The sequence below is a fragment of the Motacilla alba genome, chromosome 5 (genome assembly GCF_015832195.1).
Source record: "Motacilla alba alba isolate MOTALB_02 chromosome 5, Motacilla_alba_V1.0_pri, whole genome shotgun sequence".
Taxonomy (NCBI): domain Eukaryota; kingdom Metazoa; phylum Chordata; class Aves; order Passeriformes; family Motacillidae; genus Motacilla; species Motacilla alba.
Window position 1 is genome coordinate 43,687,531 of NC_052020.1, and position 18,929 is coordinate 43,706,459.

Here is an 18,929-nt window from a genome sequence, read left to right on the forward strand (position 1 = left end):
CCATTCCAGATATGATGCAGAAATAGTTTATTCAAGCTGGCACAAATCTGTTTTTAGCTAGTGGAAGAATGCATTCCAGTCACACTTCTGTGCTCTCCTCATCCATCCAAATATGGCTGTAAACAGCATTAGCTAACTTTGTCAATTTATCTGGCAAAGATTTTTTATGGTCTATTTCCTAAAGCTTTGCTTAGTCTTAAGTATTCCTCAACCATTTTTCTGCATCTAAATGTTATCTATTTGAGCTCTTTTGCTTTTCCTAAGACTGAAAAAGTCTGTTTATTATCAAACTTTTCCTCTTGATACTTCCGTAATTTCCCTTATGCTTAGTGCTTACACTGTTAATAAGTAGGAGAAGTAGTATTCGAAGTACAGAGAAGTATTAGAAGTCTGTATCTGTATCTCTTTTTACTCCCGTTCCTTCCTTTTACCCCTTGTTTTGTCACTACTTATAATTGATTCTAATTCTGTAGAATCTTTAAGTGAACATATCACAGAATTCTTTCCCAAAATGTATCTCAACTTGCTGAAAAACACAGGTTCCCAGACAGCGTTCTCCCTCCACAATAAAATCCTCACATGAACACGTGATGAAACCAACATGCTATGAATTTAGTTACTATGTCCCATATTCTTCTCCACTCTTCTATCCCCTCTTTTTTCATGTCCACTTCTGCTTCATCCCTACTTTTATTTCAGTGCCACCACTACTGCAATATCTCTGCTGTGCCTAAACAGCTCTTCTAGCTCTTTCCAAGTAATTTACCACCATTTAAATATGAGTCTAGCTGGTTAACAGGCAAAAGCTGCCATTGGTGACTGAGAGAAAGTAGTGATGAAGTGACACAGTGATAAGCAGTGCATGGCCATAGACTGACCAATTGGTTGAGTTCTTTCCCTGAGAATGGACATTTACAGAGTCTTTGTAATCTACCTCACCATCAATTTTCACACATTTTAAAGTAATCTGGCTGTTTGTGATACCTCTTATTTTATTATTTCCTTATAACAACCAAAACCATTCAAACAAATAAAAGGAAAGAAAAAAGAAGAGAAGAGAAAAGAGAAAAGAGAAAAGAGAAAAGAGAAGAGGAGAGGAGAGGAGAGGAGAGGAGAGGAGAGGAGAGGAGAGGAGAGGAGAGGAGAGGAGAGGAGAGGAGAGGAGAGGAGAGGAGAGGAGAGGAGAGGAGAGGAGAGGAGAGGAGAGGAGAGGAGAAGAGAAAAGAAAAGAAAAAAGAAAAGAAAAGAAAAGAAAAGAAAAGAAAAGAAAAGAAAAGAAAAGAAAAGAAAAGAAAAGAAAAGAAAAGAAAAGAAAAGAAAAGAAAAGAAAAGAAAAGAAAAGAAAAGAAAAAAGAAACAGGTGTGACAGGCAATCTGACAGGCAGACACGGCACATAAAATGTTTGTGTTCTACATAAAGCAATCAAAAATGGTTAAGTGATGCTGCAAGAAAATCATCTAAGGAATTACACTTGACCAGCTAAGTAGGGAATAACCTGGTATTGCTATGATAAAAGAGCAAGAAAATCAAGCAAATTACATCTAGAGTTGTGTTTACAGCAGCACCACATATTAGAAAAAAATCAGGGTAATTGCATAAGCCTCACTTAGGGACAGAGTCTGAAAATTCAAAAAGCAGAAAGGATAAGAAGTATAAAAGGAGAATAAGAGGATGTAATTCACCCAATGCATCACTTTGTTTTTCTGTTAAAACATTAACAAATGGACAGCATTTGTGAAAGCTTAGCTGCTTTGCATTTAAAAAGATGCCTTTGCAACAAATTTTTATAGCCTATGATTTGGCATATGTTAAACTAAACAGATGTGTCCCAAATTGAAAGATTTAAATGTAGATTTTAATTAACCTGTGTGTTGAGGGGCCTCTCCACAGAGGTTTGATTTGGTGCTTTACTCTAAGCCTGTTTGTTATATTGTATTGTGTAACAAAGCTCTGAAAGCAAGCCCATTTTCTGCACTTCAGAATTTGGTTACTTTTTGTGTTTTGTAATTCAGTTAAGCTTCTTTTCTAAACACCTCACTTCAACAGCACTTCTAAAAAATACGGACAATTAACTATGTTAAATTCTTAGAATTTCTTAGGAACTAAATTGCAGTTTATATTTGCTGAAGCACATTAGGAGGCTTGGAACACCTTGATCTGGGATGAAATAGGTTGATTTAGTGAAACATTATCAAGTCTCTAAATAAAAAAAAGCTATGAATCAAGACACCAAATCTCAGACTTTAGTATTGGGATAATAAAAATTTTAAAAGTATACATTTTTCCTTTTTTTTTTATTTTGGTGTGGAATATTTTGTAATCAAACATATTTTCAACACTTTTTGCAAAATTTTAAATTTGAAAAAAAAGAATTGGGCTAATTATATAATTTTGCTTGATTCTAATTTTAAAAGACAGCAAAACCCCAATATCATCAGTTATGCAACTGGCAATAAAATCAAAAGAATTAAAAACCCAAACAATTTTCAGAAGAGAATACAATGCTGATTTCCTTTTAAATCAGAACTCATTCCACTGAAGGAAAGCCTAGAAATGTGGAGAAAAAGTAAATTCTGGTCTCAAAGGACATATATGAATTTCAGCACTTTGATGCATCTTAAATGAAATGGAATGCTGAAACTTTTAATTTACATCAATCCACATAAATATCTAAGAAATATTTTTAAAAAATCAATCCCACAACAACAGCTTTTGATTCTGGCCTTACTCCAGTGTCCCACTTTCACAGTTTTATTTGTTCCTACAGTTAAGTAAGGTGAATATCATATTTATCTTGACTAAAAATGTCTTTGCATTAAAGTTCTAAAAAGACAATTAGTAACAAGAATAGGTTCTTATGTCATGCCTCCAATATTCACACTCCTCAGCATAGTTTCACAGTCCAAAAAACTTTATTAGTCATAGATTTTCACCTTTCATTTTTTTCCCAGTCCACTGTGCCTTTTGCCTGGGGAGTAGAAAGGCGTTTGGTCTGGTGACCCAAGTGATTAACTCTGAGTGAATCACATGCTCCTCCAACAACCAGGTCCCAGTTTTCCAAAGACTCCATCCAGCTTTATGTACTCTTTGTAGCTGCTTCTGTAAATGACTGCTCCCAAGATAATCATGGCATCTTTCTAGTTGGATTCTGAAACATAAATTCGGCACTGGACAGACAATATCTTGATCTCCCAAATTGTCTATGGTGAATGCAGATTTGAACATTTTCAACTGAGTCTGACAATATAAACTTATAAAACCAATGAAAGTTTAGTAGATATAGGTGAATCAGCTCAAAGTTACCAGCAGATTATTTGTCTTGGAAAAAAAAATAGATTAAAAATTGCCATTCTGCTCAGCCATTGCCAAGTCATATGGAAAATGCACTTTCAAAACATTCTTACTATGTCTCAAAGACTGCTTTATTTTGCCTTAGTCCTTATTTATAATGTTTAAAATCCCTGACTTCATATTAGTGTCTGCAACTTTGTCTGATAGGATCTTCATCATAGCCTGCAATTTTGTTAGAAAGATTTTTCTATTGATTATGCAAAATGTGCCCTTGTTGAAAGAAGCATCTCCCAAAGCAGAATTATGTTCTTTAAAGAGTTTCCTTTCCTTGTTGGTGAGTATCTGACAGAAGAGGCCTTAGGGGTGCATCCTTTTTCCTACAAATCATATTAATAACCTCTTTACATCTGTAATAGGCTTTCAAATTATTATTGTGCATTCCTTGTGGTACAGCCTGATTGTGTCATTTCCTGTCATTGTAATCACATGTCACTGAATTCATTAACCTCTTCATTACCTCAAAGGCTTCTCTCCCAAGAAGTTTGCATCTTAAAGTAGTTTTCAAGGATTGAGTGTAGCACCAAGACCTCCACTTCAAAAGAATTCTTGAAACAATTCTGGTGGTACCACATTTTCCAGGCCCTTTGGCCTTTGGTCATGTATTATTATGTCAAATGTAATGTGCATTTTAAATCATTACATAACACTCAAATATATAATCTAGTGTTACTTCACAAAAAGTATCCACTGAGATCTGAAGATTTATGTTTTATCTCTTTGTGTGGGTGTATAAACTCATGAACCACAGAGATTCCTTAAGCACCTTGTAGTAGCCAGGAGCAAATGAGGTAATACTATGCTGCCATTGTAATCTTTTTGGTTGTATATATTTCAATTTATCCTTAAACACTTTTAGCAAAAATGTCTATTAAATAATTTATTTCTGGATAAAATAGGAGGCAAATGTCATCATTTTATAATTCTTTAATAGACCATAATTTTTTTCCCCATTGTTATCTGAAAGAGCAAAGAACTTGCTTTAATTTGTTAGCATCATTTCTTGCCAGATTTGGAGACAGAATATTTTCCTTCATTTAGCTCGATCCATAAAGGCACCCACAATGATGATGGAGACTATCAAAATGCCTGCTGGACCGTCTGAGAGAGTAGCTTAGTGGGACTTTCCTGGAAGCAAATATTCTTTTCAGATTTTAAGTCTTGTTTCAGAAGCTGCAGCAGTGCTTACTTCACCATGCCTGCCAGCATGAAAAAGAATAACTTTTTAAATTAATATCATAATATGATAACTGTAAAAGTATTGTAAAGTTAATGTGTCTACGAACCTACACATCTGTCTCTGATAAAGCCACTCATCTTTGTAGTACCTCTCTGTATACCTCTCTGCTCATTTTCCATGAGGCATTCCTGTTTAATGCCTGCAATGGTACATTAAGACAAGAATTTCTTTTCTGATGCATAAAATCTTCTTGTGGTGTGTGCTGGTGCCTCACCTCTCTCCTCAAGGCTGCAGGATGGTCTTTGACCTCCATACCATCACTACTCTGACCTTCCAGTATTTCTGTCAGTGAGTGGATTGTAGTCCCTAGCTTTTCTTGTCTTGCTGGCAGTAGCAGCTCTATCCATTCTGTCATCCACAACTTCTCTGGTTTTAGCCATTCAACATTTATTATGGAAGAAAGGTCATAATTTCAGTCAGTGTGCTTGCAAACAAGTAGTATCTCTCACTAGCAAGAGTCCCCACACACTTCTTACTCAAAGATAATTTTTTGCTTTTCCCCAGCCAATTCCTCCAATTATATTGTCTTAATAACACTTCCCACTCCTCATCATGTATTCCTGGACCATAATAGCTTTTGTCTATTCTAGCATTTTATTCTTCCTCACAGTCCTATCTTCTGTGTCCGTGTTCCCAATAGACACATTATGTCTTGGTTAGCTGTCATCAAAAGCAATCAGTTTATTCTCTCTGTGCAGCTACACCTCTAGCTGTGACCACTCTCTTGAGTAGAGCATTCCTTAGTCATGCAGAGGTTTTTTTATTTTGCAAATTCCTTGCTCTGACTGTGCTTCCTGCAGAAGCATAATAGGTGAATGCTCCTTTTTTTCTCTTGCTTGTTCAGTGAAATGAGCATCTCTCCTTGACAATACCTTCAAAACTCTTATTCATGCTTGTTTAATAATCTAAGATTCAAGTGGTCAGGCAGTAGGAACAGAAAATACCTTGGCTGCAGCACTTTTGAACAATTCCTTTGGGACCGTCAGGTTTTAGTTGTCCCGTTCACTATAGTGACACATTCTTACTACTGAGAAATACTTCTTTTTTCATCTCCTGGTATAGCCTCTTATCCCTGCAGCTTAAAAAATAGATTTCTTACCTTTTTAATTTCTTGCATCAATATTTAGAAAAGCTATGAACTTGATAAAAATTCAATTTCAAGGATCACCACATCTGTTGATTTAAAATAGTTTTCTGTTAACTCTATGTATTTTGATGTCCACAATCTGAACCAGATTATGGCAAAATACAAATAAAAACTTTCTATGCCTTTAAATATACCAAAATTTTATGGACCTTTGTAAAGGATGGGTAACAAATGAACACTGCTTTATTGAATTTTGCTCACATCAGATTTTTCTATTGCTACTATTTAGCTGAAGACTCTCTCATTCAAGATGAGTATCTATTTTAGATCATAATTACTTTTTGAAGGCTTCTTCCTGGACAATATTATGTTCTTTCTAAGACACACTGAACTTTGATTGTTTGTTTTGGTTTTGTTAGTGTAAATCTTCTCCTAGGAACTGTTCAAACCCATAATATTTTGGGATTCCCCAAGTCTTTCCTTCCAAAATAATTTTCTTTTCCCAAATCTTATTCACCTGTAGGTACACAGAGATATTTTTGAATTTTTTTCTATTAAATTACAGGGGTACTCTGGTTTTATTTAGATTTTTTTTGGAAATGAAAGGCCACCTGTTCTACAATTGCCTATTTACATATCTTGAATTCTTTTAGTAGCAAAGCAAAGCTCTCTTCCCCATTTGCTTACTAAATGTGTACATTACAATGTAAAACATCTCCACATAAAAAGCCTTAAATCTGAAACCAACCTGCAATTTGAAAAACATACCTAATTCAGGGATAGAGTTGGAAAAAATGCCTCATTCATTACCAACTCTTGACTGAGACCAGACATGATAATAATCAACTCTTTGAAATGATGATGGCTTGGGAAACACTGGACCTGTGCTTTTTGGTGAGAAAACAGAGACATTTTGTTGGAAATATAAGATTTAAAGTCACAACCAAATTATTGAGATTTAGTGCTTAGATCAAAATTCCTGAAATAAACTTGAAATGTGTGGATATAATTAATAAATCATAGAAAATTAATCTGGGAACTATATTCTAGGCCCTGTAGTCCTTCCCTCTCTTCTGTGTGATGAAATTCCAGAAAGGTATCCATCCAGTGCTTTATATTTAGTGAAAAAATATCATGTTCTGGGGAATTGCATTTGGAGTTTAGTTACCTTACCTAGCCCTTGCTGAAACTTAAATACATTATTACTTATCCTAGTAGCCCTGGACATGGACAATGAAATAACATTTATTAGTTGTTTCTACATGATCTCTTTGATTGTACTAACTACTAATTTTTCTAACCTCTGTCATGTCATGGCTAAGCAAGGTGAGGTTTTTTTCAATCATTGTTGTTCATGCCTCTAAGATCTTTTCTTTCCTGATGAATCTGTCCAAGCAGCTTGTTTGATATTTTTTTTCCTTTGGAGTGCATTACAGCAAAACTACATTTAATATTGAGATGCAGCCAGTACTAAGGAAATCAGAGTTATATGTTTCTTACAGCTGTTGCTCAAGTTTGGCATTATCTCTTTCACAACACAGCAACGAAAAATTGATTTCTGTTCAGCTTGTAATAGCATTCTTTCCTCATGTTTTATCCGTATGTTAAGTGATCCTTGAAAGACTTCTGGTGGCTCTGTGAGACACAAAATTTTGTTTATTTATACTGACCTTCCCATGTACGTTCTATTCTCTATTAATTCTATTTATTTTTATACTTCGTTTTCAAGTAAGTCAGACATGTCGGTCCTTGGCTGTGTATGTCTCCAGAAGCACTTTTTAAGTTATTTGCATTTATTTCTGTGAAGAGTCTTTCAAAATTATTAAATTTTCTACTACCTTTCAGAAATTTAATTTCTGAGTCTCTGTAGGATTCGAAAGATAATGCATGGCCTGGCTATTTATTAATGGTAATTTTATCTGTTTATTTTAAAAACTCAGTTTGATGCTCAGGTCAAAAAAGTTCTGTGATATTTAAGAAGTTTCTGAGCTCACATGTTCTTATTCTTCTAAACTGTGTTCTTGTCAATGTGCCCTGAATATGAATATGGACATATCGCATCCTGCTACTTCACTCCTGATTGTGCTTTGTAAGTTCACAGAATCACAGAATCATAGAATCGTAGAATGATTTGGGATGGAGGGGGCCGTAAGTGAAACTTCATAGCCCTTTTCTCTGAGCTACCTGCAAGAAATGTGTACCAGAGCGGAAATACTGTCTCTGGAGACAAAGACCAGATGGGATGTGAGCACCCTGGGCACCTTCAGCTGTCTCTTTTTAAATCTTCTAATGAGTTAATGGAATACGTCTTCTTTAGAGCACTCACTGGAAATGGTCATGGAAAATGACATTCTGTTTTTCACTCACTGCTTTGTGGAAGTAGTTACAATGAAAATTTTCAAGATTCTGAGAAAATATTTTTACAGAACCCAGCTCTGTATTTCACTGAGTTGAGTTGCCTGGGACCTAAAAACAAGAGGGCAAAATTTCCCCTGGGCAGAATATGAAAACAGACCCTCTATTCATAAGAGGCCTTTCTAATATTTCTATAGTCCTGGTAGATGGGGTTGCCATTCAAGCTCTCCTGATCAGAAGAAGGAAAAAGCATAGTTTTGGTGATGTGTTGTCTTATTTGTGGCAAGAACTATCAATCACAGTTTGCATTCTGGCTTTGGTTTCTGGAGCAGTTCCAAATAGGAAGTGTGCAAGCAGGAAGTTAGCTTATTTCACTGTGAAAAAAAAAGGAAAATAACATAGGTTTCATTTGTCTGGTACATTCTGACACTGTAAAATCCTCACCCGTGGAAGTTAATGAGGATTTTTTACAAAAAAAAATTTTATGTTAAGTACTAATGGACTTAAACAAAACTAAGATTTCATAAAGAAAACAAAATTCTGGAACTGAACTCTCTGCTAGATTCTATCAATTTATTTTGTCCATTTCAAAGGCAAAGTTACTTTAATAAAGAATAATCTTGAAAGTAGTTTAATCAACTCATTCTCGTTTAGTCTGAGAGAGGATTCAAGTGGACACATCATCCGTTACCGTCACTCACTTTTACCTTCCATTGCAGACACAATATAAGACAGCCATGTATGGCATGATTACAGCATCTAAAACTGTTGTTGTAGATGCAGCAGCAGGCAGTTAAAACAGTAAGAAAATATCTGATTTATTGTTGGTCATGTTAGGACTTAAATAAAACCCCACACAGAAATGAATCCATTTGGAAATTTTGACCCATGTGTCAAAGTTTTTTGAAACTCAAACTAAGATCTAATTCTGTTCTTTAAGGTACAGCAGTCTCATAGATTGTATTCTAACTTCCAAAACCACAGACTCTTTTCTGTGAGAGTTTTGGTTTTTCTAGGACTAGAAACACCTTGGTGAAGGTCTGAGACTCAAAGGTTTGAATATTGGCAAGCCTCACAGACACTGGGCTGAAAGTGGACCCACTAAGCTATTTCATAGCTTTCTTTGAACTATACTAATTAAAACTTTGTTCTTTTGTCTTAAAAAAAATACTGTTTAAACCACTCAGCTTGATCTGAAACTCATGCTTAATGCTTATATAGTAACAGAATTTTGCTCTAGATAAGTGATTAAATTTCAGAAGCTGTTTTAAAACTGTGTATTTTTATAAATAATGTATTTCCCGTAAATGCAGATGCTAAACTTCCACAATGTAGAATTAACACAATAATTGGCTAGAGCTGTGTTAGCTTTGTCTTTCATATGGTTATATTGGGGGACAGTTTAGCAGATGTCTGAATTACAGCTTGTTAATAAAAAAGGCAATGCACGTTTCGAAGAGATGTTTTTAGGATGCTTTTTTGGATGAAATTCTGTACAAACAGAGCACAGGCCTTAAGCAAATTCAAGAAATAAAACAGGAAATAAATTGAATGCAAAGGCCCATATGCTGTGTACAAATCAGGTCTATTATCTTTGCTTACCTTATGGCAGAGATAACATTTATAAAACCTCTTTATAGCTGAGCAGAAATAAAGATTCAATGTTAGTAGTACATTGTATCCTATCTCTCAAAAAGAGCTGAGGAGTCAGCTTTTTCTTTAGGAAGAAATAATCACTTAAACCTACAAAACTAGGTGAGTATATTTGCCATGCTTATTTAATTGCAGCACGGTGTAAACATAACTGGGAAGAAATATCAGCTTCTTCTTCCTAGAACAATAGAATCTGCTTAGCCTGAGCAATACCAGCTCAGCACCTGCCATCTCTCCGGGCATACCTTATAATTCAAATGTACAGTAAATTTTTAAATCAGAAGGCCAAAAAAGTCAAAAAAGTATTCCTTGAGTTTGAAAATATCCAGGCTAGATCAAAGTCTGGTGACTTGAAAGATATTTTGCTGATTAGTATTAATGTTGGGTTGGTTCATGTTTTTGGGTGGGGTTTTTTTGTTTGTTTGTTTCCTTTTTTGTTTTTGTTTTTTCTTCCTTTCTTTTCTTTGATTGCCTATAACTTTTCTCTGATTGTAAAAGGCTTCCTGCTTCCTGCTGTTAGAACATATATGTGAGAAAATCAGATTTACCTAAGCTTTTTTGATGGTGTGTTAATGTGATACTATTTTCACTGTCATTCTCATTATTTAAAGTTGATCAAGCTTGGTGATATGTTGATATATTGTGGGATTATATATCTATTTTTTTTCATTAGAAGAGGGAGACATTGTGGTTAAAAAAACCATTACACATAAGAACAATAAATTCAAAATTCTGGAACCTTTTCTCCTAGATATTTTCTGTGTTGGTTTAGCCAAGTGATTCAAACCATTACTGTAGTATCTAATCTAGCATAATATATTGATGTGATAATGTTTAATGATCTTTAATATTGTCTTTGACTCAAATCCTTTTCTGTAAAATAGGGACAAGACAGTGATATGCAGTGCAAAAAGATCTACAAAGATAAATCTATTAAGATTTAAATTATAACATAAAGTGATTCAAGCAATGAATGCCTTCATTACATCATCTATCTGTATATACCTTACTATACAAGTACTCCTATCATCTGCAGCTCACAGCACAATGCAATACTAACCCTATAAAAGAAACCGTTCTCCTTTGGATTAATGCATCTTTTTCACTGGGAGTTTTGGGAAAATGTCCATCTTAATCTAAGCACACCAGTAATGTTTGTCTTCTGTACGTAACATTTAGCAAATCCAGCAATGATGGAAGGTATCTGGGTTATTTGTTCTTCTGCAGTACATTGCTTATATTGTGATCCATTAGTAATTATGACTGAAAAGCATGGAAAAAGATCACCTGTTTGAATTCTCTTTGCAGCAAAATTCTATCTCCCTTTTGGAGATTGAGGGAGAATTTATGCTTTTTCATGAGCTGGAATGTCTACAGAAGTGTGGGATACCACAGAGAATGTGATGGGTCAGTAGGGATGGAATAGAAAGGGTTATCAGGGAATATCCAGAAGGAACAGGGAAGAGGAGGCTTTTGAGAGCAGTAGGGAGCAAATACATTGCCAAGTCAAACAAAGCACAGAGTGAGAACTGTGTGTAGTGTGCTACAGCTCAGAGGCCCTGGAAATATCTGAGGTAAGAGAAAGAAAGGAAGAAAAAGCCACTCTGCAAAAATATGTGTGTGTATATGTGTGTGTGTGGTTTTTAAATCTCTTATTTTAATCTGTCTCTCTTGTGAGTATCATATGTTCTTCACATTCTTTAACAAAAATATGCATTAGGTCTTGTCAGTGGAATCCAGTGAGAGAACAAGAAGCAACTGTCATAAACTGAAATACAAAAAAAATCCCTTTAAACATTAAAAAATAGAGTGTTTGGTTTTGTTTTTTTTTTCCTATGAGTGTGGCTGAACACTGGAAGAGATTGCCCAGAGAGGCTGCAGAGTCTCCATTCTTTGAGATAATTCAAAATCCAACTGGGCACAGACCTAAACAACCTATCCTAGGCGACTGTTTTGAACAGGGGTTTGGAGTAAGCCAGCTTCAGCCATTCTGTATTCTTCCTTGGAAGAGGTTTTCTGGGGAGAAAAGGGAAGTTCACATGTTTATTTCAATTAAAAATATTTTCCTCTTTGTTTATTTAAGGAAAAAGTGTGGATATATCTATCTATACCTAATTCCCATTTGACTTGTACTTCCAGCAGAAATCTAGAAGTATCTAAGATCCATGTGAATTTGCTGCTGCATCAGTACATGCAGGTGGTTTCCACAAAATGAAGTCACAGGGACACAGCAGGCAGCAGAGGCCACTAGAGGTCACACAAACTATTTAAAAGAACATGAGCAAGGTAATTTATACTCCCGTTGGGAACCTTTTCCTCTTCCACCTGTTCCCCTTGCTTGTCAGTCTCAGGTCACCTTCCTTCCTGATAAAAGGCTGTGGTCAGGTATGTTTAGCTTGTTTTCCTCCTAAACTTGATTTTCAACTCTAGTTTAGCCATGTGGAGCTGATATCACTTTATGGAGAAAATTCCACTGTGATCACAGGCCATGAAAGTGTCAAAGAGTGGTAAAAAAATATAATGTCATACTAGCTGAGAAATGTTTTTCTTGTGTTCCAAAAACAGACTCAGTGAATGAGCAAGATAGAATATGGGAGAGTGAGAGTCAGTAGCAATAGCCACAGTATTCATCTTCCCAAAACCAATTCAACTTTACCAATCAGCTTTACCATTTCCAAAATCCATTTCACTGGGTTTTGTAGCAAGAGCTGAGATGAAAGAGGTGAGTCTTTAATGCTAAGACTGCCCCACCCAAAGCTTTGTCATTATTTTTGTTCTGCTCTAATATCCAGTCTCCTGACTCATAAATTTGCAGACTATTTTCCCCCTTCTTTATGTTTGCTTTTTTGTTTTTCACTTGTACATGCAGACAGAGAAATAGGGTTTCAAATACTCTCAGATTTAGGCTGTTTTTCTATTTATTATTGTCTCCCCTCCTACCTTCTCTTGTCTGTTTTGCCTAGATAGGCTACATATGGATTTTTTATTTGATTCAGCTTGTCAAAGTGACTCCTTCACATAGAGCAGAGAAGCACACGAGAGGAAGAAAGAAGACAGAGCACTGCAGACTTGCCAAAAGCTGCAGTGTTCATTCCCTGCACTCAGGGTACAGCTATATGTATATAGCTAAAAATTCTGTTCAAAAACAAATGAAAAAACAAATGGGAAAAAAACAAAATGGGAAAAAAACAAATGGGAAAAAAACTATTTTAATCCTCTACTTTATTTTAACTAGAGTTATCATTCATCAAGAATATCCCTGATAATTAGTTGTCTGGACATTGAGTCAAGATGTTTTTGACTCCTGTTCCTTCCTAAATACTTTTAGTCAAGTTAGTGAGTCTCATGTCTGGTATACTGACATGTTTAGTGAGTCTCATGTCTGGTATACTGAATATTATGTTTTTCCTACATTTCTCTACCTCAGTTCAATGGTGAGAGTGATCCATGTGTTCGTACTAATGATGAGGTTCATATAGGTAGCAATGGATGAGATGGAGCTTTACTGTTATATGAAAATAACTGTTTTGGAATATTGTAAGTTATTCATTAGGACATTTTTTATGTGCTCAGTTTTTAAAGAACAGGGACAAAGAGGGCAAGCACCCAAAAAAAATCAGAGAACAGTTATGTAGAACACCTGGTAATCAGAAAGGATCCAAAGTCACTTTTATGACCTGAATTAAGACTGGAACTTGAGTTTCCTGCTGTCTTAGACAAAAGCAAAAGTTCTAAATATCAGGCTCCTTATATTAGTCCCTTTCAAGCTTCTCTGCATTGGACTTTGTAGAAGCACAGAATAAATTGGATATAAAATTATATGTCTCATATTCTTTAATATCTTTTGTGCTTATCAGTGACCACAGCAAAATATTTCTTTGGCTGAAGCCTCCAGTAAGAGAGCTAATGATCCATTAAAACATCTCTTCTTTAATGCATGCTTTGTACTGCACCACAGGAATTCCCAAAGGAAGGAGGAAGAAGCACAGGATTTAGTTTTATGCATCAAGAAACAATGGGACATGGATTAATTTCCTTTCCCCCTAAAGCAAGGGTCTTTTGGATAACATGAGAAATAATTTGAAATGAAAACCTGAAAAATGACCTGAATGCATATGGATGGCTAACATATGGGTTTTAGTTAAATAGTTGATTATGGAAAAAGGAGCAATATCAGTTATCAGTTGCAGACTTGTAGTTTCCTTTGTAACCAAAACAAACAGTTTATGAAAATCTAGAGTGGGATAAAAATTTTTCTTTAATATAAATCACTTAAAACATGAGTTCACTAGGTATGTGCTATTTAGCTTCCTGCACTTTAGAGAATATATTTTGTATGCAGATGCAAGTTAGCTCCTATTCCCTCTCTTTCTTTTTTTTCTATCAATTTCCCTTCCTTCCTTCCTTCCTTCCTTCCTTCCTTCCTTCCTTCCTTCCTTCCTTCCTTCCTTCCTTCCTTCCTTCCTTCCTTCCTTCCTTCCTTCCTTCCTTCCTTCCTTCCTTCCTTCCTTCCTTCCTTCCTTCCTTCTTTATTCTGCAAAACCTCCTTTTATTCTCAATATAGAAATTAATTTTCCCATCATTTTTCATTAAAAAAAGGTAAGGAAATAATTTTGGAAGCCTGGTTTGTTTACAATAATTATTTAGTTGATCTGTCATAGCTGTACTGAAAGATGTGTTTAAAAGCTTACTGGACATCTTAGTTTGTGTAGGCACAGGAGTTTTAGAATAGAGAGGTTTGGGGAAGTGACCCTGCACAACCTGTGATATCTGAGTATTTTTTGAAGCAGGTTCTGTCATTTCTGTAGAGGCAGAGTGATGAGGGGATGAATGCTATTTGTGTGAGGGATGACTGCAGATGATCTCATTAATCTTTCGTTTTATGGACACTGGTTTCAAAGGCAGAAAAAAGTGACTAAGAACATGAAAATGGCATAAAGGCTAGTCTCTGGCCATTCAGACTACAAGTAAGCATGGTACAGAGTTTGCTTAAATGTCACACTGAGTCATTATCCCTGGCTCTGAAGGGCTTTGCAACTCTACTGGAGCCTGGAAATAAGGCTCACACAAACACAAAGCAAGATGCTGTCTTCTAAGTCCAAGTGAAAAATATTATTAGTATTCTCCATTAGCACATAATACTAGGATTTCTCCATTACAGGATGTGTTGTGACCTGATGCATGCCATAGGCAGAGGTTCAGGAGTAGCATGACATGGACCTTTATGCATTAGTGACAGCATCATATTGCTGAGCCCCAATTATTTCTGCATATTTCGCTCAAAATAAGTCCAGGAATTTTCATATTATTGTTTTGTAATCCTTCTCATATGCAAGTGATGAGAGCTTTAATTTTACTTTTATTCTGACCCTCTGCTTTTTTAGACCTTTGCTACCTTGATACTCTCTCTCTCCCAGTATTGTTCTGGACAAAGTGCCCGGCACACTGCTGGATAACAGTATTGTACAGTGGATGAGATACTGCTCACAGGCTGGGCACAAAGAGTTATTGTACAGGGAGTGGCATCAGGCTGGCAGCCAGTCACAAGTAGTATTGGGCAAGGCTCCATCCTCAGTCCAGTTCTCTTTAACATCTTCATAAACAACACAGATGCAGGACTCAAAGGAACACTAAGTAAGTCCAGGACACTAAACTAGGAGGATTTGCTGATTTCCTTGAGGGCAGAGAGTCCTGCAGAGACCTTGAAAAATTAGAGAGGTGGGCAATTACCAAAAATATGGAGTTCAACATGGGCAAGTGCCGGATTCTGCACCAAAGACCAGGCAGCTCTTGTTTTGTGCCTAGACTGGGGAATGAGAGGCTGGAGGGCAGTGCTGTGCTCTGAAAAGGGAGCTGGGCATCCTGGTCTATGGCAAGTTGAGCCTAAGCCATCCGTATTCTGGCAGCTAGGAGGGCCAGGTGTGTCCCTGGGGGCATCAGACATAGCATCACAAGCCAGGCAAGGGAGTGGACTGTCCTGCTCTGCTCTGCTTTGGTGTGGCCTCACCTTGAATGAGGTGTGCAGTTTTGGGCACCACAACATAAAAAAAGACATTAAGCTCTTAGATAGTATCCAAAGGAGGCATGTAGTGTATTGGGGTTTCATTCTCAGGGCCAGGACTTAGATCTTGATGGACCTCTTCCATCTCATTCTCATGAGTTCAACATATTCTCTGATTCTGTGAAACCTGAAAATTACATTGTGCTTAAGCCTATCCTATATTCCCCTATCCTCCCCTCTGTTCTGTATGATTAACGTGTTACTGGCTCAAGACACCTCTAGAGCTGGAATAATCACTTTGAGGAGTCTGCTTTGCTGCAGATGAAAGCTTATTTCATGGAAACACTGAGTTTTGTGAAAAGCAGTGAAAGTTGCACATAGAATCCCATGGTGAGTAAACAACTTACTCTCTTAATGAACTACTTTAAAGCATCATCGAGGTTTCTAGTGGGATTTTTCCTGATCTTTACCTAAACAACATCTCTGCAAAGATGCACAACTTCCACTTCTCCAGGGTAGGACTTAAGACAAATTTCCCTGTCTATCTAGCTGTGTAAAGAACTCAACTTAGCATCACTACATAAACAGTCAGAGTGGTCTATGTAAATCCATTGGGAGTTCATGTTTAAAAAAGCTAAATCAGATATGAATGATGCAGAGAATTTAATGGAACAGTATCTCCTCTTCATACCTACTCATATTCCCCTCTTCATACCTACTCATACTAGTCTTCACAAAGGAGATTGAGATTTGCTGCAACATTTCAGACTTTTCTGTGCTATTCTGCTCTGGACACTTTTGGAGGTTGCTCTGAGCTTGTCATAACACAGTCACTCCATCCACACTTGCCTAAAGATGAATATGTCCAGAAAGAAATATGTTCTCTCTGTGGTTTTCATCATATCTCAAAATATCTTCTAAATTTTTATCTGGTACCTAAAAAATAAAGATAATCTCAAAGATTTACTCTCCCAAATGTCTTAATTCCATTTTAACCTTGAAGACTCTTTTACTGAATAATGATCTTTATTAGACGTATCCCAGTTGTTACATAGGATAAAATTTGTAAAGATTGGAAGTTGACAGAGGAGATCCAGCATATTGAAGACTTTGGTGAGAATTACATTTTCTCTGTGTCACTACACCCTGAACATTAAAACGCTGTGCTAAATAATTATTTCCATTGTAATCCTAACTTGACTTCCATGAAAGATTTTTAGCATCTTTTGCTTTCCTTACAGCATCACTCCAAACCCTATAAACTATTTGGGAATTTTTTCCCCCACTCTAGAAGCTCATCTTTCCCCATTCAGACAGGTACAATGTGTCTATTTATGCACAATGCCACTAATGAAAAGTCTATGATTTGTATTGTCAGGGGACCAGCCCTGCAGTGTTTTTCTGACAGGTGAGCAGAACAGAAAACACTTTGAATGTCTTTTTATATTTTCCTTGTTCTTCCAAGCACAGTACTTACCTGCAGACAGAGAGTAGCAGTTCTTTATGTGTGTTTGCAGCTTGGGAGGAGCACACAAAAAATCTTTTTACTTTGTTAAAGCTTGTGCGAGTCTGTATGGAGTGGTTATTCCCTGTAGGGAAGGAAAGCTTCCTTTTCTAAGATCTTTGAAACTCAAAGCAGTCAGAGTAGAAAAAAAATTTGGGATTATGACCTGCCAGCAATCAGCCAGAAATATGTGATTTACCTAGAAATAATCCCCCTGCAAATTCTAGGAAGCAGGCAGTGTTTTTTAAAATGTCTGTAGAAGCACTTTTAGCTCATATTTAGTAGTTGGTTACATACCAGGTTGACCGTGTCCCTTTAATTTCATTCAATACAACTCCATTCTATGTACTTTTAGGGAGCTGCATCATTTCTATGGCCAGATAATAGATTGCAGATTTATGGACTGCTTTATTAACCATTGGTTGCATCTTTAATACAATAGCCACCACGCCCAGTAGGACTGTTAAAAGATTTCCTCAAAACTATTTTGGCATGTCTTATTTACAGCAGGGCTTGAGAGAGAAGACTCTTCTAAAACATAATTCTGTTCATCTTTATGATCAATAGGCAATACTTTGTTATAAATCCAGTGAGGATGTAAGTTTCAATCATAATTTCTAACTTATTGAGAAAGTACTGCCTTAAAGGAAGTGTGTAAAAATCACCCTGGCTGCTGTTATGAACTCTATCTCCCTGCTGATGCTATACCAAATCTTGCTAGCATAAAATCTAGCACACAGAAAAACAAACAAAACGTCTTGGAAAGGATTATTTTTTATTTCATGAATTACTCAAGAAAAAAACAATATGTATTGCATTTAATATTAATGTGTTTAGTATTTTTTTATTTGAAAATATGTTAAAGTGTGTTTTGAAAATGCATTGATTTTTTTCCTTAGATGAAACTAAATATCCTAAGTTACTAAGGCTTTGCTTATAGCAATGAAATTTGCATCAACAAAATTTTGTCAGTGTGAATATTTTGGTTCAAATCCCTTCTGCAAATGTGCTATCAAAACAGAGAGGGGCCCTTTTATAAGAATACATGGTTGAAAATGTGGTAAACCCAGTATCATCAACATACTTTGTCCCTCTGAAGATTATCAAAGAGTAGAAGATTGCAGTGAGTTGTTAAATTACACTAGTGTAAAATTATTGGGCAAAATTAATTTTTGTAACTATGTTTAACAGCCTTTTAAACACAAATAGAGGGTATATTCTTATCTTCTGTATACATCCATTGTATGTGCAGGTATTGTGGATATTTGAAACTTTTCCATCAGGTTGGCTGTCAGGTGGGACAATGAATATATGAATAAACAAACTACTCAGTTGCTTACACTTATGCATACAGAAAACAGTCCCATCCCTCCTGTCCCAAAGAACCACATGTAGCATTGTTTCTAACCTTAATAAAATGAACGTACTTCTTGTACAACTAAAAAGGGGAAGTATTTTTTTTCCCTTAAAGTCACCCCAACTCTTAAGCATCATTACTTTTTTGCTTTTTTATGAAGATGGAACTTTATTTTAGTATATATCTTCAGTCAGAATCTGAGTTTTCCTGCTCTCACTGCAGAGTTGTTCATTCATGGGATTGTCATGGAAGGTCCATTAATGTCAGCTGCTTTTGCAGCATGAAATTTTTGCACTGAGATAACAACTGTTGGCATCTGTCTCTGCCATCAGTTACAATACTTTAGAATCATCAGTACATGGAGCCTTTAGAGGCTGAATGGA